The sequence below is a fragment of the Rattus norvegicus genome, chromosome 4 (genome assembly GCF_021556685.1).
Source record: "Rattus norvegicus strain SHRSP/BbbUtx chromosome 4, alternate assembly SHRSP_T2T, whole genome shotgun sequence".
Lineage (NCBI taxonomy): Eukaryota > Metazoa > Chordata > Mammalia > Rodentia > Muridae > Rattus > Rattus norvegicus.
In genome coordinates, this window is record NC_141537.1 from 181,079,008 (window position 1) to 181,098,914 (window position 19,907).

A 19,907-nucleotide genomic window follows, 5' to 3' on the forward strand; every position below is an offset into this window, starting at 1 on the left:
CTGCAAGGTCATTGGTGATGCCCCTATCTCTTGAGCTCCCTACCACCATCAGCTTTCTTTGTCTAACCGAAGTCCTCTTCCTTCCATAAGAGGGCCTTCATAATGAATATACCACACCCTAAATTTGTCCAAGTATCTCCTTCCAGAGAAGTTAGCCTCGGGATATGTGGCACAAACTGTGGAAACCCATTTCACTGCCAGCAGAGAAAGTAGATAACAGAGAGATGGTCCCTAGCAGAAGGTGCTGGCTTTGTGGTTAACAAGTCACCATCAGAAATGACAAGATGGTGAGTCTGAGGGTGTGCCACACTCAGCCTCCGAGGCACATGGAAGGAATCATAGCCCTCAAGATGACAGTATCCAGATTGTTAGTAACTCCTGCGGAGGGTCAGTCATGCGCTGTGTGGGAAGGTGACAGACAGCTGGGTAACAGGAATGGGAAAGATGAGTGTGACAGCCAGAGGGCTCCTTGCTTGTACACAGTCTCTCAGAGCAAAGGTCCAGGTCATCTGAGTAACGTCAAAGATGGCTAACCGCTCGGCCCAGGCAGACCTCTTATGGTCTTGGTTGGGGATACCTTGGACCTGGGCAATTCAGATGCATATTTTGGTCTGTGCATGTGCAATATTATATCCTTATTCTTTATTGATCCGTCTGATTTTCTTGCTGTATTACTAACTCTTACCTCTCTCTCTCTTCTGTCCCAGGGAACCCTCCCACAAGGTGAAAAGTCCTCTCCATGTGAGTTCTCAGGAGTCTTTCAGAGCTTACTGGGGATTATTAACTCTTTCACTGTGAACTCCCAAGGAAGCATATTCCTGCTTTCCAGCCTGACTGCTCTACTTCACCTCTTATCCTCTGCCTGTCAGCTGCTGCTTTCCTCATCTGCTAACTTCCCTTCCATGTGACTCTGCTGTAAAGTGAGCAGTCTGTGCATAGCTGCTTCATGGGTTGCTGCATGAATGTGAAATGTCCTACAAGCTGCCCTGGCAACTTTGGGAGGAGGGGCATGAGAGAAAGTCACAGGGGGATATTATCTCTGCTCCCTGGGTCCCTAATTTGTCAGCTGAGCTGGTCCACATCTCTTCCCTTCTGTGGCAGTCTAAGCCTTGAGATACCCAGGAACCCAAAACAGTCTTTCGTTCTACGGATTGTTTCTCAGTGCGTTCCTTGCCGTGATGCAAACATGACTGAAACATGAACGTGTTTCCCCTCTAAATCTTAAAGCTGGCCCATCAAGTGAAGCCACAACTAATCTCCTCCTTCCAGCATCACCCATCCTACTATTAACTAACTGGATTCATCTGTCCACATGCTCAAAGGGGGTAGGCACTGACAAGGGACAGTATGTGCAGGGTACCAACTTCAAGGAAGTGTCCCATAGACCAGATGGTCAGACCATGAGCAGCCTGAGAGGAAGGTTCACTCCGTAAGGAATGAACACATGCTAACTAGGAGATTTCTTCTTGTTCTTGTTTTGGAAATGTCCTCTCCACCATTTGCCTTAGCAGACCCTCCTTCCTCTTCACTTTCTACCCCCTGCCCCCAGTTGCTCTTTGATGCTTAACCTAAACTATTACGAATTCCCAGACCATTCTGATCCTTACCACAATCCCACCACAACCCCTACATTGGCCCAACAGATGGACCTGTGAAAGGCAGCAGCCTTGTGCCCTTGCTACTTGACAGCATTCTTGGGGAGGGAGGGAAGAGGGTGCAGGCTGTGAGTTGGTGCTGTGTACACCTTGAATGCGTTTATGGTCTTGTGGTCAAATAACAGTGCATAACTACTGGGTTTGGTACGTATGAGATGTACCTGTGACATAAGTCAGCTTTAGAAAGTCAGGATAGGATGCTTTGTCTAAGAGAAAAGAATCAGGGTCACACGACAGGCAACTTTCAGCTCAGCCAAGTCATTACTGCTGAAATTATGTGATATGCATCCATCATTTTCCTCCTACTTCCTGGCTTGTGAATCTAGTTTCTTACGCCAAGACTGTGGGAAAGAAAGCATTAGAAAAATATAATACTAGTTTTAAGAACAGGAACATTCAGGATGTCTGGTGACCTCAGAAACTGGTGTAGGGTTTGATATAACATTTGCCATTTTCTGTTGGAAGAACTGACTCATCAGAGCAAGGAGGCCCTTTTATCTCCACAGTAACAGCCTTTGACAAGTGCTAAGTGGAGACTTAAAGACCCCCCCCCAAGACCTTGAGCTCTTTCTGTCAGGATTTAGTTGTTTCTTTTCACCCTGTCCAACTGCTAAGTAGTGAATGTGGGAACTCATGGACACTGATAGGTCTCATTCTGACAACCAATTCCCCTGTTCTCTACACAGATTTTACTGCCTGCCTGCCTGCCTGCCTGCCTATCTATCTATCTATCTATCTATCTATCTATCTATCTATCTATCTGTCCATCCATCCATCTACCTACCTACATATCATCTATCTACCTATCTATCTACCTACCATCTATCCATCCATGTATGTATGCATGTATGTACATAGGTATGTATGATCCATCTATCTATCTATCTATCTATCTATCTATCTATCTATCTATCTATCTACCTACCTACCCATCATCTATCTATCTATCCATTTCTTTTCTAATACAGGGTTGTAAGTCCCCATGCTGTCCACAAACTCACTGAGTAGCTGAGGAAGACACTGGACTTCTGATCCTCCTGCCACTGTTTCCTTAGTGCTGGGATTATAGATTTGAGACACCACACTTTAACACTTTTTGAGTCTCCTTCTACCCCAGGCTGGTGAGGAACTCACTTTGTAGCCTACCCTGGCTTATAACTCATAGTAATCCTTGTATGTGGCTCTCCCGGGTGCTGGGATTACAGGTATGAGCTGACACATGAGGCCACTCATCTCCAGGGCTCTCTCATTGAAGAGGGTGGGCACCGGTTTTAGAATTATCTACAGTGTTCAGCAGAATGCCAGAGTGCTGTTGTGACTTGAAAACTCTTGTTGAAAAAAATAAATGATTTTAGACATGGTCCAAAGTGAGGAAGGCATCAACTTTGGGGCTGGCACCAAGCTTTCCCCTCATTAGCATCTCTGGGGTTCACACCCACCCCTAGCCATGCAGCCCACACAACCCACCATGGCTCCCCAGTGTGAAACCCTACTCAAGATGTGAAGTACCGCCTAGAAGCTACAGAACACTTTGGGACATACCATCTGCCTTTCCTAGTTCCTTCTTTCTTTGGTATAACCTTTCCTTCCTAAAAGTGAAGGCACATTCTTTCTGGTATATTCCTACTGCCAGCCTTGCTAAATAACAAGAAAGACTTTTAAAATGCCTTTAAAATAAGTGCCAGCAGCCAGCAGCCAGCAGCCTACTCATTACGATGCTCTGGTTTAAATAGCTACCTTGACAAAAATAAAATAAAATAAAAAAGTAAATAGAAACTTTGGGTATCCAAATGCAGATTTGTGATCCGTTTGTGATTACATGCCTTGGGAGACGATGCAAGGCCCTGCATTAGATGTTTGTGCTGTATTGTGCTTATAATAACCAGAGAGGAGAGCATCTGAGGTTGGTAAAGGGAAAAGTAAACACCCCTCCCTGAACCTTAGAAGGAACCAATCTGCTGAAAATAAAAGAAAAACCATTCAAGCCCAGGTAGGCTGGAGGGGGGCAGTGGCAGTGGATCTTGTGACGTCCTTTCCAAGATCGATCCCCAACCCACCTGTGCATTTGCAAGGCCACGTGAAGGCTGCCTTTCATTTCTAACATAAAAGGATTAGAAGACATGTCTTTTCTATGTTTCCAAAACTGGGACTCTGACTTTGCTTCCAAGTAAAATCAGAAGAATTATTTCCTCTTTCAAAACCGTATCAATCTATAGCCCAGCCATGCAGGTGCAGTACCCTGAAGAAGACCGAGGGCCCAGTTTCAATCTGTCAAGGAGTCAACAGGTGGAAGAAACTAAGCTCTGGACTCCACCTCTAGACTGTATATGCAGAACAACACACATTTATCATGTGAGCTGTATACCACCATCTTCTGCTCTGGGGTGTGGTTACTGAGCACTCCAACAGTTCACTGAATCCAGAGCTATGGGGGATATTTTAGCTGGGTATAGTAGCATATGACTATACTCCCAATAAGCATACACTTGGCAGTCTGTGGCAGGAGGATTGCTATGGTTTGAAGTCATCCCAGGCTATAACACGATCAGTTCTAGAGCAGCCTGGGCTACATAGACTCTATCTTAAACAGACAAAACAAATCAAACAAGCCAGCTGCCTGGCAGTTAAGACCCATGTTTGTCTTTATTCCCTGTTCTTCACCATTTATGAAGCGACCCAACTACAAACTCAAACTTTTTATAGTTTTAACGACAAATAGATTTCATACAAATACTAATTTTGTTAACTGTAAAAGAAAAACATATAAATTAAATTTTATAAAGTTAAAAGCATTTTCTCTCAAAGACAGAAACCCAAAGGCAAATGACACTCTGGGGACACAACTGAAAGCACCATGGATCAGCATATGTGAAAAAGACTTTATATCCAGAATGTGAAAAAAAATAAAAACAAAGCTCAACAAATAGTCAAAAGCCACAAATAAAAGCAAAGTGCACACAGCTGCTCACACAAGAGACACTGCATGGCCACCAAGGTGTTAAACCTTGCTGTTCAAGGGGAAAAGGGGAGCTACAGCCACAGCCCTGTCTCCTACACACTAGAACAGTGACAGGTGAAGGGTCCGGATGCCACCGCTGTTGGCAAGATTGCAGAACAACTGGTCCTCTCTCAGCAGAAGGTCAAAATGGCACAACGACTTTGGAAGGCAGAGTCTTGATATTAAATCGCTCATTGCTACAACTCAGAGAACCCAAGGGGGAGGGGTGGGTGGTGGTGGTGCAAATCAGTGAAGCCCAGAATTAGCAGAGGAAAGAAATAGCAAACATTAAGACAGAAATAAGCACAGAGAATAGAAAAAAACAGAAAACAGTGCAATCGAGTTGACCTGGGTTCAATTCCTAGCACTGACATTGTCACTCACAGCCATCCTTAACTCCAGTTCCAGGGACTTCTTTACCCTCCTCTAACCTTCTTGAAGCCAATGACACACACATTATCCATACATAAATATATGCAAACCACTCAAACATATAAAGTAAAAATAAACCTTCGATCCTTTTAAAGGCTACCACTTATTCTATGAATGTGCATGTTGCTCTCAGAGGCCATGAGAGGGCACAAGATGCTCTGTAGCTGGAGGGATTTGTGAACCTCCTAATGTAGGTGCAAGGAACTGTGCCCAGGTCTTCTGTGACAGTAGCAAGTATTTACTTCTGAGGTATCTCTCTAGCCCTGCAAACGAATTCTTAATAAATGGGAAATAGGTTTATTAACAACCGATAAACTAAGAAGAAATAAAAGAGAGAGGAAAGAGTCAACAATGGCAGAGAAATAACACAGATGGTGTGAACAGTAACAGGCAAAGGGGAGACCTCGGAACGCACACGTCCCTAGAGACATGACCTACCAGACGCACCATGAAGAGCCTTGAGCATGGTTCTTACCAATCACCAGGAGCCTCCCAACTGGCAAAAACCAGAACCAAGTGGTTTCATTGCTGGCTTGTGCCACACCCTTGAAAATCTGATGACAATTACTCTCAAAGTCTCCCCACAAAACAGATGAGAAGGGAACACTTCCAAATTCACTCTATCCGGCCGGCATTACCCTGGTGTCGATGCTGCGTGAAGACAATCTAAGAAAGAAAGCTAGAGGCTAGTGTGCTCAGTGGACATGAAACCCTCATTAACAGCATGGAATCATACGCCATGACTAAAGAGGGTTCCCCCTGGACTACAAGGATGGTTTGACAAATGAGCTTATAGCCTGGTGTAAATTCATGTTCTCCCTCCAGGCACCTGCCAGTTCTTCCAACCCAAGAGTTTATTCTTGTCCCCCCAAGTTCTCTCACGGGAACTTATGAGTCCTGCTGCCCCCTCCCCCCTCCCAGAGTCCTTATTCATCACATCCTCAGTCCTCATCTTAAGACTGGTCATGAGTCACGTCTAACAGTGTGCACTGCTCTCAAGTCCCCCAACCAACAGAGTGTCCACAGTATTGGGTCTCTAGACAGACAGCCGTCACCATTGCTCTGAGTTCAGCAAAACGGTCCAGGTCTTTACAGAAGCCAAGTGCTGCCATCCCCCACTCTCCCAGCCCCCCACTCCAACTTCCCTGCTGTCCTAACGCCACCGCCACCCCATAATCAATCCCTCTAGCATCCTTCAGCCAAAGCCAGAGGCCTGGGATGGATCCGATACTGAGTGGAATTCCTGACCCGAAAACCCCCGTGAGTTTCACCAGGCCACTAAAAGCTGGTGTCTGCTCGTGAGTCCTCTGTGGTGGCTAATGTGTTTAGTCTGTGTGTATTTATCTCATCCACAAATGTCTGCCAGAGATGTGACTGATGTGCCCTCCTACCGAGATAGTCAGAAGCCACCTCTCCATGACGAGCCATTTCCTCGTAAGTATGTGAAGCCACCTTGGGCCTTAAGGGGACACTGAGCTGGAATTCCCACTGTCTATGGCTGGCTGTACCCTGAGAACAAAGCTGTTTGTGATGCTTTTCTCGCCGCTGTGGTGGACAAGAAGCCACTGAAGAGTGGAGAAGTGCAAACACAGCAAAGGGAGGAGCCCGTGGTTAGGACCGCACAAATGTGCCGCTGCCTGCCCATATCTGGGTGGATGAGGAAACCGAGACAGAGTAGGAAGCAAAGTCTGGCCGTCAACCTCAAGGGGCCGCGATTGCCACTAAAACCTTATGGAAGTGCTTTAAGATAGGAAAAATTATGGCTTGTGGCCTCAGCAGGTTTCAGTCCGTCGCTGTGGAGAAGGCCTAGAGAAGCTCACCACACAGTGCAGGAGGCGGAGACTTCTCATCTTGTTGTGGACCAGGAATGCTGAGCAGGCCTCAATATAGCCAGGTTTGATGTTCAAAGGCTTAATCCCTGAGCCCCGCTTCCTCCGATAAGATTCCACTTTTCAAAGTTCTCACGAGTTTCCAAAATAGCGCCACCATCTGGGGAGCAAGGGTGCAATCACATAGCACCTGAGAGGGCTTTCGTCCCTGAACCCGGATGAAGGCACAATGTCTACAAAGGACTTTGACACAGAGAGCGTCATTCCAGAGGCAAGCAACTGAGGAAACAAACATAGACTCTAAAGGTGGCCAATCTATCACCCAGGACTGCTTACACTGGCCAGGGGTTTCTGGACTTAACAGGCTTGGCTCATATGTAAGAGCAGCAGGGGTTGGGGATTTAGCTCAGTGGTAGAGCGCTTGCCTAGCAAGCTCAAGGCCCTGGGTTCGGTCCCCAGCTCCGAAAAAAAGAAAAAAAAAAAAAAAAGAGCGTCAATGAGTCTCGTGCACCAACACTCGTGCATGGGTCCAGACGGGAGCTTTCCTGTCTCTGAGTCCGAGACTTTCAGACGGGCACCTGTACACATGCACCCCAAGTTTCTCTGCAAACTCTGCCATTCAGGAAGCTGTCGGAGCACACGGCTTCTGTTTGAGCGCAAGCCATTCTCTGGTTCTAACAAGAAAGAGAAGGCAGAGAGCGCTGAGCGGCCCAGTTAACAAAGTCACAAGGTTAAACCATGCATGGCAAATCCTTCCTATCCACTCGCTCAAGTATAATCAGCCTCTTTTAATTACGGGGGAATATCAGGCCTCAGGCAAGTGAGTGCTCTCGGCCTTGTGATCCACAAAGTTCAGGAGCTGGAGTGGGTTTGGCTGAGTCACCCCCAACAGCGTGACCCCACACGCATCACCTGACCGCCGCATGCTACAGCTAGCCCAGCTGTGGAATGGAGTAAACAGAGCCCGGAAGGGCCCTAGGTGCTAGTGCATAGGAGGAGCCATCCTGCAATGCTGCCCTTGGAGTTTCTGGGGGCCACAGTTTCGCTCCACCCCACGGGCGTCGGAGTGATCTGGAACTGCCCTAAATCTAAACCACCTTTGGAAAAGAACCAGTTTCACAGTCTTTGGGTTGCAGGACAGTCTACCAAAATTTAAAGTCTTAAAATTATCAGTATAGTTTAATCGCATGGCTTCATTTTTTTTTTTTAAGGAACGCATCAGTGATGTTTCTAGGTAAACTTGATAATAAACTGGAAGTGCTCTAAGTGGTAAGTGGAGGTCATCACTCCACAACCAAGGCTTGCATATATATTAAAGTGCAGGGGGACCTAAAGAAATGCAAACCGGTGAGGACAGATTAATGACCCGGAATCATCCCCAGCAGGATAGTAGGCAGGAAAGAGCGTTTAACAATGGTTCCAATGATAAGACGCATTTAAACCTACTTTCTCCCACACATAAGGACGGGAGGAGAGAGTCGGTGTGTGCAGAGAACTGGATTTTCATTTCTTAAAGTTCCTTCCCAGTTTCTTACAAAGAACCTGAGTCTTTATTTTTTTATTTTTCTTTTCCTATAGAAATCCTGAAATGTCCCTGGTCTCTGCACTTGGACTGCCTGCCGCTGTAGACAGCCTATGTAGACAGCACACCTATGGAGCCTGCGACACAGTGACACATCTGCGAACTGAGGCTTGAGCAACTCCGGGCCTGGAGGCTGCCCCGCCTGAAAATGGAGTGGGATTTTTTAATTTAAAAAAATTCTTTTTTTGATGAGAAGCCTGGGCCAGAAGAACGATGCCTCTGTGGGTGGCTTCTGAGCTCCTCTTTGCACGTGGCCTTCAGCCTGACTCTTTTAATTCTGGCTGGCTGGCTAGCGAGCTCGCCACAGCAGCTGGCTCCTCAGTCTCGGATGATGGCTCCACTGCTGGATCTGTTGAGTAACACCTGATCTGGAAGGCAGTTCCTTTCTTTCAAAATTATTCAAGCACCCTAGGTGAGGAGCCAGCTCTAGGCCACGTGTTTGAATGTTTGATTCCCCAGCAGGTGGCGCTGTTTTGTGAGTCTCTGGAGCCTTTAAGGGACGCAGTGGAGCTGGAAGAAGCTGGCCATTAGTAGGCCCCTGTTGCCAGTTTTCTACTTCCTGGTCCGCCATGATGCGCCGAGCGTCAGCCACATAATCCCACACTCTGAACTCCTTTGCGCCTTTCCCACGATGATAAATCCCCCCTGACACCATGAGCCCCAGCAAATGTCTCCTCCTCAAGATGCTTCTGCCAGGAGATGCAGGAGTAAGAGACACGGAGCTGAGTCCTGGGTGCGAATACTAAATGTCTATGAACATCCAGAGATACAGAGGCACAGTGTCGGTGCGTGCGTTCATCTACAGTCCTGCGTAGGTATCCTGGTTAGCATTAACTGTCAACTTGACACAGCCTAGAGTCATCTTCAAGAGGAACTGCCTGGATCAGATTGGCCTGCGGGCACGTCTGTGGGACAGTCTTGGTCACTAATTGCCACAGGCTGGCCCAGTGGGCCACAGCATTCTCTGGGCAGGTGGTCTAGGCTGGGGCAGAAGGCTGTCTGCAAACAGGTCAGCAAAAGGGCTTTTGGGGTTGGGGATTTAGCTCAGTGGTAGCTTGCTAGGCAAGCGCAAGGCCCTGGGTTCGGTCCCCAGCTCCGGGGGGGGGGGGAGGGCTTTCCTCCACAGTTTCTGCTCTGATTTCTCTCCATGGTGGATCATAATGGTGGCTAAGATAAAACAGCCCACTTTTCTTCCCAGAAAGCCCTCTTTCTATAGCAAATCCCCAGAGGTGAAAGCAGTCCAGTGTCTTGGCCTCTCTGCCACAGTCCGTATCAGAAAGGAAATGGTGTTTTTTTGTTATTATTGCTTTTTTTGTTTTTGTTTTTGTTTTTGTTTTTTGTTTTTTGTTTTTGTTGTTGTTGTTGTTGTTGTGTTTTGTTTTTTTGTTTTTTTTTTTTTTGTGAGACAAAGGGGAATGAGCTCAGGCTAACAGAGGCTAAGACAACACAGCCATCTGCAATCCCTTTAACCAAAACGGAGGGATGGAGACAGAAGGCCTTCTCAATCTTCGAGGATGCTTAAAGAGGCAGCATGGCACTGACACCAGCTTCCCCTGAGCAGACATGCTAAAGGCGTGACCCAGAGCCCTAGTGAGCAGGGAGGGCAGTACAGATGACATTTGTGCTCTTAGAGAGTGTGTTGCCATATGGAAGAGAAGTAATTTCTCTTATTCACCCAAGAGATACCAAATCCCACCATTAGCTTTCTTGAATCTCTACATCTGGTAACCCTTTTCAGGTTCAGAAAAAGCTGCAGAGAACTTAAGAAGGCCTTGCCTTCAAACACTTGACGTTCGTTTAGGAACAGGGAGAAGGTCTAGAATGTGCTGGGTAATACTGATGTGAAGGAAGCCACAGCTGGGTAAAGGTAGAGACAAAGAGAGAGACGAGGAGGTTTGATGTGGAGTAGCAAGGGCTCTTCCTCCTCGTAGGACCGGATATGGCTGAGCAGGTCAGGGGAGGAGGCAGGGGGAGGAGGCAGCCACAGGAACCCTTTGCACATGAGTGTCTGAAGGAGAAATATAAGGTCCAGAGGTACGACTGAGTCAGCGTGGCTGAGGGCCACAGTGAGGACGTGGCCTTTGCTCTATATAACTTGAGACACTACTGGAGGCTCCCAGGGGAGCACGTGCTCTGGTTTACTAGTGTGTGTGGACTGCCGATGTCACAGAGAGGAGCAGAGTGACCAGTTAGGATGTGACTGCGGGAACTGAGGTGGCTGTGGCTAGACCACACTTGAGACAGTGAGGGCGTAGGGATCGGGGAGATTTCAAAGGAAACCCCGAGAGGACTGCCTGTGTGTCGATGTGGGCTGAGACAGCAAAGGGCACCTTTGAGGCTATGGCCTAAGCAGCTGGAAGAGTTAAGTTGTTTTCTAAGTTGAATAAGAATGGGGTGGGAGGCAGTCATGGTGCATTCTCAGATTTGCAGATGTTTTCACTTCTGCTATGATTGTGTTTGACAAAGTCATCTAGAAAACCAACACACTGAAAAGGGACTGAATGCATGGGGTGACGTTCCCATGAACTCTGGTCACAACATTGTTTTTTTTTTTTTTTTTTCAGATTCCCAACTGCTTATTTTACATGTGTTTCTGTTCGAAGACACCTTGTTCAGGATGTATTGCTGATTTATCGACATTGAAATTGTCCAGCTTATGCCTGAAGGGAGTGTGCCTAATATATTTATTTCCTTCGTCAGGCAAAGTCACTGCCTTCTTGAACTTAGGGACACAAAGCAGCACTTCAGTGCAATGTCGGGGGCGGGGGTGGATTTCCGCAGCAAAACCACCAACCGGAAGCACCCACGTGCACGAAAGTGTGAGAAGATGCTGCCATGATGACAGCTGAAGCGGTAGGACAGAGCACCGCCTCTGGAACTACAGCTTGGACATGGGGTCAGGTGACACAAATCTCCTGGCCACTCCATGCCATGTCTGACACAGATTATGAGAGTGTCATGGTTATTGATTTTAGAGAGTAGGTAAGTTTGCAAATGTGGAATGCGTGAATAATGGGGAACTGTTGGATTCAGACCGGGGTGGGGGAGCTGCCAAACCTCATGGAGGTCTGAGAAGTGGAGCAGGATTTAGAGGACTCCTGAGGGCTTTAATTTGTGTGGTTTTATACCTTAATCTCTGTGTGTAGCTGGCTGGAGAGGGCTGAGATCTCAGGAGTTTAAACAAACAAAAGGAGAGAGGAGTTCCAGAGATGGACTCTTGAGAGGCCCAGAAAAGGAGATCGGGAGAGAGGAGGGGGAAGGAGCAGGGGGAGGGAGAAGGTGGAGGGGGAAGGAGAGAGGGAGAGAGGGAACAGTGACAAGGGGGGGGATATGATTCAAGAACAAATGCCTTGAGTGGTCAAAAGCTTTTGGAAAATCCAATCTAATGAGACTCAGAATCGGCCTTCCATAAGGAAATGTGGGTTTGCTGGTGTCTTCGATAGTTTTATTTGGGCTCATAAAGTTCAAGATTGACTGAAGCGGGAGGAAGTACAAATTCATAGTTCTTTCCAGGAGTGTGGATATAAGGGAGAAACAAAGAGTAAGGCACAGTGCAGAGGGAGCTAGGGGGATAGCTCAGTGGTCAAAGTCACTGTCACTCAAGCATGAGGGTTGGGGGTTTGGATCCCCAGAACTTATGAAAGTGCTGGTTGGTGTGGTGGCCCGTGTGTTCTTCTAGTCTTAGGAGACGGAGACAGGAAATCCCCAGAGCAGGCTGGATACTACCCACGTAGGTGAGCTTTGGGTTTGAACGAGAAACCCTGCTCCACCAACGAGTAAGATAGAAATGAGGGGGACTCCTAACACGAACATGGGGCCTTTGCACTCACATGATCTCACTGCATGTACACACTCCTCCCCATGCCTGTACCCATACACACTTGCAAAATGCATATGTGCACACACACACACACACACACACACACACACACACACACACACATACACCAGGAGAAATAAAAGGTGGAGAATGATATAGGCTCTGGGAATTTCTCTTAAAGGGCACCATGAAGTCTGTTTGTTAGGGAACAGACCCAAAGGCCCACAGTCAGAAAGGAAGAAGAGTCAGCAAATGGCCTCCTGTGTGGTGGTTGTGTTTTGAGGTCGAGCACACGCTGTGTTACGCTGTGAGTGTTCTCAGTAGCTTCATCTGCGGATGAGGCCATGAGAGGTCAGACACTTGTTTGTGGTCATAAAGCCATTCTATGATGGATGCAGATGTGGCCCTTCTGGTCCTGGAGCCTGTGGCCTCCCAGCTATCACTTGGAAAAGCAATCGACACCCAGGATCGATCACCTGGCACCTACCAGTCGCTTGCCCAGGCTGGATGCTACAGGGGGTGGAATGAAGGCCCAGCCTCCCTGCTGCCTTGGAAACATCACACTCTGGCAAGAAAGAGGCTGAGGAGAACTGCTGAGTTGCGGTTTGAGTAAAAGTGTAAGTCAGAGTAATTGCTAATCCCTCTGTAGAGTGTGCCTCTCCCGCAGAAGACCGCAGGGTCACCACTGTATCGTGTGGAAATAGAATTCATCCCTCAGGGTCATTTCCAAATCAAGAATTTAATTAATCTTCCCCTAAGCTTTTGTTCCTATTCTGATCCCAGGTAAGAGATTTCTGAGGAAACAGTTGGGCTTTTCCTATGCACAGTGTGTACGGCCTGCCCTCTCCTTGGACTTTGTCTACAGGGTCTTGATAAGTCACTTGTTGCTAAACAGAGAAGTGCACTCCCCTGACATCCGCATGGCCTCTCTTGCATTATTTTAAAATATACCTCTCCACCATTGCTATTGCTTGTGATGTCTCTGGCACATTCAATTTCAATAGCCCAGTGAAAATGTCACAGTAGAGACGGGTGGGTGGGGAGGGCCGGCAGTGACATCGCTAGCTTGAAAAGTGGGCCGTGAGGACACCTGCTCAGAAGGGACTCAGGAGACAGACGGCACCACCAATTTGGGAAATAAATTAGACTGTGGGGCGATATTTTCATATACCTCCTCAGAACCTCCATCCAGCACTTCCTGTTGGGCTGTAGCTTTAGCCTGTGGTGCTGGAATTACACCCAGAGCCCTTCACAGACTAAAATGGTGCAGAGCTGAATTGCAAGCCCTGTTTTGTTGTTACGATCTTGCTGTGAATCCCTGGCAGTCCTGATATTCACTGTATGGCTTAGACCATCCTCAAACTTACGGAAATACCCCAGCTCAGTGCAGGGATGACTGGCCCATGCTGTTTCTCATGGGACCTACCCACTCACCCGAGTTCTTTGTAACAACTGCCTGACTAGTGTTGTTGTCATTGTCGCCTCCTCCTCCTCCTCCTCTTCTTTTTCTTCTTCTTCTTTTCCTCCTCTTCTTCTTCCTTCCCCTCCACTTTCTCCTCCCCCTCCTCTTTCTCCTCCTCCTCTACCTCCCCCTCCTCCCCCTCTACTTTCTCCTCCTCCTCTTCCTCCACCTTCTCTTCTTCTTCCTCCTCCTCTTCCTCCTCCTCCTTGTTTTTCTTGATAAGGTTGCTATGGAGTCTAGCTGGCCTGGAACTTGCTATGTAGACCAGGCTTGCCTACTTCTGCCTCCTGGGTGCTGGGATAAAAAATGTATACTACCACTAGGGCTTTGACTAGTGTCTTTGATTTTCCATGAAAACCTTTGTTCGGGAAAGCATCCCTGTTATTGAATTAGGAATTCTGGATTTGAGGGTATGTGTGTCCTGTTCATGCCACTCAGTGCAATTCTGTGCGGTTGAACCATCAACCCTGGCTTTGGTCTGCAGACCCAGAGGACGAGCTCTCTGCGAAGGAAAGGGAGCTGCGGATGGTGGTTAGGTTCTCAGCTACGCAGCCGCCCTGCAGGAAGTCAGGCGAGTTGAGATCAAGATTCCTCGTCCATCATAATGGGGTGTTCTGTACTGCCCACTTTTAGGGGTGGTTAACGTGACACTGAATATCCAAATCCTTAAAGCTCAGTGACGCTTTAGCCCCGGGGGATTCAGCGTGTACTGATTGCTGTATGCCAACCTGTAGTGCTCACAGAACTCAGTCTGTGGTTCACTGTGGGCTCCCCTCTGCTGCCATGTTTACAGTGAAACCCTCTGATGTCAGCAGTGAGGACTCAGGACATCACAGGGGACATATTATCTCACCTCTTGGCTACAGACTCTACTTGAATTCTCCCCCAAGGGCCTTGGAGAGCCTCAGACCTAGCAGGTCAGAGATTCCCTTCTAGAATATTCTCTTGCTGGAGATGGATGTTTACCGTCTTTCCCAGGTTAGGTGCTGGGATGGCTGTTATTGATTGTCAGTCAGGTAGTATCTAGAGTCACCCCGACACCCGTGAGGGAGTTTCTAGCCTGGGTGGGAATTGAGGAGAAGAGCCACCTCCCCAGAGTGAGGACCCTGGACTCAGTGCCTGAGCACCTACCTTCATTCTTCTCTGCCTCCTGACTGTGGATGCCACACCCCTGCCACCAGGCTTCGCTGCCACACCTTCCCAGCCATGATGGAGACCAAGCAGACCCCTCCTTCCTTGTCTCAGCAATGAGGAGACTGACACAGGATCTTAATGTGATATTCAAAACATTCCCGTCTGGATAGACTCCGGAACTCCATCTCATCAGTGTGCATGTGAATGCATATATGTGCATGTGTGTGCATGTCTTAGTTAGGGTTCTATTGCTGCGAACAGACACCATGATCAATGCAAGTTTTATAAAGGACAACATGTAATTGGGGCTGGCTTACAGGGTCAGAGGTTCAGTCCATTATCATCAAGGCGGGAGCATGGCAGCATCCAAGCAGTCATGGTGCAAGAGGAGCTGAGTTCTACATTTTCACCCAATGGAAGCCAGGAACAGACTCAGCATCCTCAGGCAGCTAGGAGGAGGGTCTCCAAGCCCACTCCACAGTGACACACTTCCTCCCACAAGGCCATACCTTCTAATAGTGCCACTCCCTGGGCCAAGCAGATGCAAACCATCACAATGCATATATGTGCATGTGTGTGCTCATATTTCCAGCAGGTCATCCCTGCTCTGGTACAAAGCAAGCTATCCTCCTTGTACGATAGCTTATCATCCTCCTTATCATCTTGGTGCCTTAAATCTGGTTGGGAACAACAAGGTGATGAGGGAATGACAGCCAATGAACAGGAAAGCTGGGGTCAGCCAGATTGTGCTCTCTCTGATGGAGCTAACGTTGCAACCCAGAACCTCCTGAGTTTATTATGTGCAGCACAAGGGGCAGGCTAGCTGATAGGCAGCAGGTGTCTTCAAAAAGCAGCCATGGGCTACAAACATCTGGGAGAAGGAAACTGCAGTTACTAGCTTTTGCACACATTGGTCAGTTGTTTGTAAACTTATCTGCTTGTACACACTGTCAACACTTGCACTTGGAGCAGAGGAAGGCTTTGCCAGTTCCAAGGCTGACTCATATGGGTAAGATTTTGTTAACTTCTCATGGCTCCAAGGCCTTGGTCTTTGACATAGCTCCTGTTAGACACTCAGAACTTCATTCTCTCAGGGTTTCCTTGTCTGTCCCACTCCTTTGTCACAATCCTCAAACAGCTCACTTCTCTGCAGATGGCTCCTTCCCTTCTGGTCCACCCTTCGCTCTGTCCAGATTCAAACCCCACTTCCCAGCCTACCTCTCAGTGACCCTGTAGGACCTACCAGCCATGTCTGGAGCCCGTGAAAACATCTCTGCTCTTCTGTCTCCATATTCACGTTCATTATTTCTATGATACCAATGCGTCTCCCCCTGAGCCCTCTCCTTGGCCCAAGGGGTCATTCTACATCCTCCTTGGTGGCTCAAGTGTCCCCTCCTCTGTTGGTGCCCTGAAGTCACGTGCAGCTTCCAGGCTTTGACCACCATTTTCATCACATTGTGCTGAACATAGTTTTAGCTTGCCATATCCTTGAAACATGAGCTCCCGAAGAACTGAGGTGATATTTTGTTACATTCAGGTTTTAGTGCCTCACTTGGTACTGGGTATCTAAAAGCACCTGAATTTCATGATGTTTGATAACTCTGTTGGTTAGTTTTGGGTCAGATTGACACAAGCTAGGGTCATCTGGGTAGAGGGAACCTCAGTTGAGAAAATGCCTCCAGATTGTCCTGTGGTCAAGTCTGTGAGGACGTTTAATGATTTGTGATTGACATGAGAGGGCCCAGCCCACTGTGAATGGCACCACCACTGGGAAAGTGGTCCTGGGTTGTATAAGAAAGCAGGTTGAGCAAGCCTCTAAGAACAAGGCAGTAAGCAGCATCCATCCAAGTTTACTGCTTCAGTCTCTGCCTTCAGGTTTCTGCCCTGACTTCCCTTCATGGTGGACTAAAGCTGTAAGAGGCAATAAACCCTTTCCTCCCCAAGTTGCTGTTGGTCATGTTGTCATTAATCACACTGACAGGAAACACACTAAGACATTAACAAAGGAAGGAGAGAGGAGCCTGTCTTTGTCACCTCCCTTCTCCAGGGCATATATGCACAACAGAGCTGCCTGTCTTCCTGCTTCCACCTGCTACAGTGCTGCTTTGGTATGGTCCATCCAGGCAGCCATAACAAAAGACTGTGGGCTGCAGCAGCATAATGGACAGAAACAGCAACCTCACAACTCCAGTGAGTCTGAGGAGCCAGCATGGGCAGGTGACATGGAGGATGTCCTTCTGCATTGCACATTGCACATTTCTCCAAGCACAAAAATAACATGAAGGAAAGTCTGTAGGCTTAGATTTTTTTTCAAAGGCTATTTTGTTTAGGGTTCTTAAAACATTTTAACCTCCCTTCCAGCCCACCAACCAAAGGTAGGGGAGAAGATGTTTAATGGGGCAAGGGGGTTGTGGGCCTGTTTAGACATTGTTCTTGAGGTGATTCCAATCTTTGTTGTAAGGATATCAGTAGTCCAGTTCAATAGCAAACACCAGACATGAATCAGTATCAGTGGTTTGATGCAGCAGAAACCACAAAGCTCTGCTAAATGGGGATGAGTCAGCAGAAATGTTGAGAGTCAGTCAGTACCAGTGGTTTGATGCAGCAGAAACCACAAAGCTCTTCTAAATGGGGATGAGTCAGCAGAAATGTTGAGAGTCAGTCAATACCAGTGGTTTGATCCAGCAGAAACCACAAAGCTCTACAAAATGGGGATGAGTCAGCAGAAATGTCGAGACTCAGCTGGAACACCACAAGAAGTTCTTCAGTGCATTTCTCTCTACAAAGAGAAGACCAGCAGAGACCAGTGAAAACCATCGAAGATCATCAGATAACAGCAAAGCTAGTTGCATGGCTAGCAAAGATCAGCAGAACACTGCACAGCCAGGGGTGCCAAGAGTGTCCTTTCATTGTCTGTGGCATTCTACTTGTACCCTTTCCAAATATCATGTACTATTTCAAGCGCCTGCTTCAGCAAAACATCTACTCACATGTCTGTTTCAGCGAAACATCATCTCACAAGACAGCTTCCAGGAAAACATCACTTGACACAACTAAAATATTAAAGAAACCAGAAATTTCCACTTCAAGACTTTGAAAGCTGTTAAAGATCTCCAGTGGAAACCGGCATCAAAGGCCAGGTCAGCTCCCTGGAACATAGAAGGCGTCTATTCCACCAGATGCCAGGCCAGCATTCTGAACCCCAGGTAAGATTGTTCCCACCCCCTTATGCCCACCCAGCATAACCTCAATGGCCCCTCCTCTCCTTGTCACCATATTCCTTCCATGCCACCTTTAAAATCTCCTACCTGATCAGAGGCAAAGCCAGCACTCTGAACCCCAGAGAACAGACCAGATAAGAGGCCACTCACATTTCTAGAACTAGAGTTGGGTGGCAACTCCCTGCCAGATCAGAGGTCATTAGCAGTCCAGCTCCCAACTTGGGTGGAGACCCTCTATTCAACCACAGGCCACTCCAGTCAGTAGACCAGAAAGGAAACAGAAACCAAGGGAGAAAACACCCATCCAACAAAGACAAACGCAGAAATTGGCACATAAACCTATAATCACTCCAAATCCAGATGCCCGAATGTCAATGAAAGAACACAGTCAACATTCAGGGCAATATGTGACCACCAGAGCCCAGCCATCCTACCACAGCCAGCCCTGAATATCCCAACACAGCAACTCCAGCACATGAAAACAAGCTTTAAGCCAACTTTATAAAGATGATTGAGATCCTTAAGAAGGAAAGAATAAATCTCGTAAAGAATGTTAAGATAGCCACGAAAAAACAAACAGTTGAAGGAAATGAGTACAACTGTGCAAGATCTGAAAATGGAAATAGAAGCAATTAAAAAAAAGTGACTGAGGGAATTCTGGAGATGGAAAACCTAGGAACGGTGACAGGAACTACAGACTCAAGCATCCCCAACAGGATACAAGACATGGTAGAGAGAATCTCGGGTATTGAAGTAACAATAGAAGGGACAGATACATCAGTCAAAGAAAAGGTTGATCTAAAAAATTCTTGGTATAAACATCCAGGACATCTGGGACACCAGGAAAAGACCAAACCTAAGGATAATAGGAATAGAAGAAGGAGAAAATTCCCAGTTCAAAGGCCCAGAAAATATTTTCAAAAAATTTTTTCCTAACCTAAAGAGAGACATGTTTATAAAGTGTAAGAAGCTTATAAAACACCAAAGAAATTGGAGCAGAAAAGAAAGTTCACTTGCTACATAGTAATCAAAACACTAAACATAGATAGCAAAGAAAGAATATTAAAAGCTGAAAGAGAAAAAGGCCAAGTAACATATAAAGTCAGATCTAGTAGAATTACACCTGACTTCTCAATGGAGACTCTAAAAGCCAGAAGAACCTAGACAGTTGTGCTGCCAACTCTAAAAGACCACGGAAGCTAGCTTAGACTATTATACCCAGCAAAACATTTAATCACCACAGATGTAAGAAACAAGATATACCATGATAAAGTTGAATTTAAACAATATCTATCCATAAATTCAGCCCTACAGAAGGTACTAGAAGGAAAACTTCAACACAAAGAGCTTAGCTACACCCACAAATTACAGCAATAAATAATCTCACACTGGTGTAGCCCAAAGAAGGAAAACACACACACACACACACACACACACACACACACACACACACACACACCACCACCACCACCACCACCACCACCACCACAAACTACAACAACAACTACTACTACTACAAAAAAGTAGCAAGATTAGCAGTCATTGGCCATTGATACCTCTCAACATCAAGGGACTCAATTCACCAATAAAAAGGCATAGACTAACAGAAAGGATGCAAAGCCAAGACTCATCCTTCTGCCGCATACAAGAAACACCTCAGCATCAAAGGTAGACATTATCTCAAAAAGTAAAGGGCTGGAGAAAGGTTTTCCAAGCAAATGGACCCAAGAAGCAGCCAGTGTAGCCATTCTAATATTTAACAAAATAGACTTTC

At 47.0% G+C, this 19,907-nt stretch overlaps 1 long non-coding RNA gene across 1 annotated transcript; it reads left to right on the plus strand.

Moving 5' to 3' along the window:
- The first annotated feature begins 707 nt into the window (after positions 1-707).
- Positions 708-14,099, plus strand: LOC147995150 (uncharacterized). The gene is made up of 4 exons (XR_015687159.1): positions 708-741; positions 8,493-9,505; positions 11,061-11,478; positions 12,715-14,099. It is a non-coding gene; the product is annotated as an uncharacterized LOC147995150 (long non-coding RNA).
- The last annotated feature ends 5,808 nt before the right edge of the window (positions 14,100-19,907 follow it).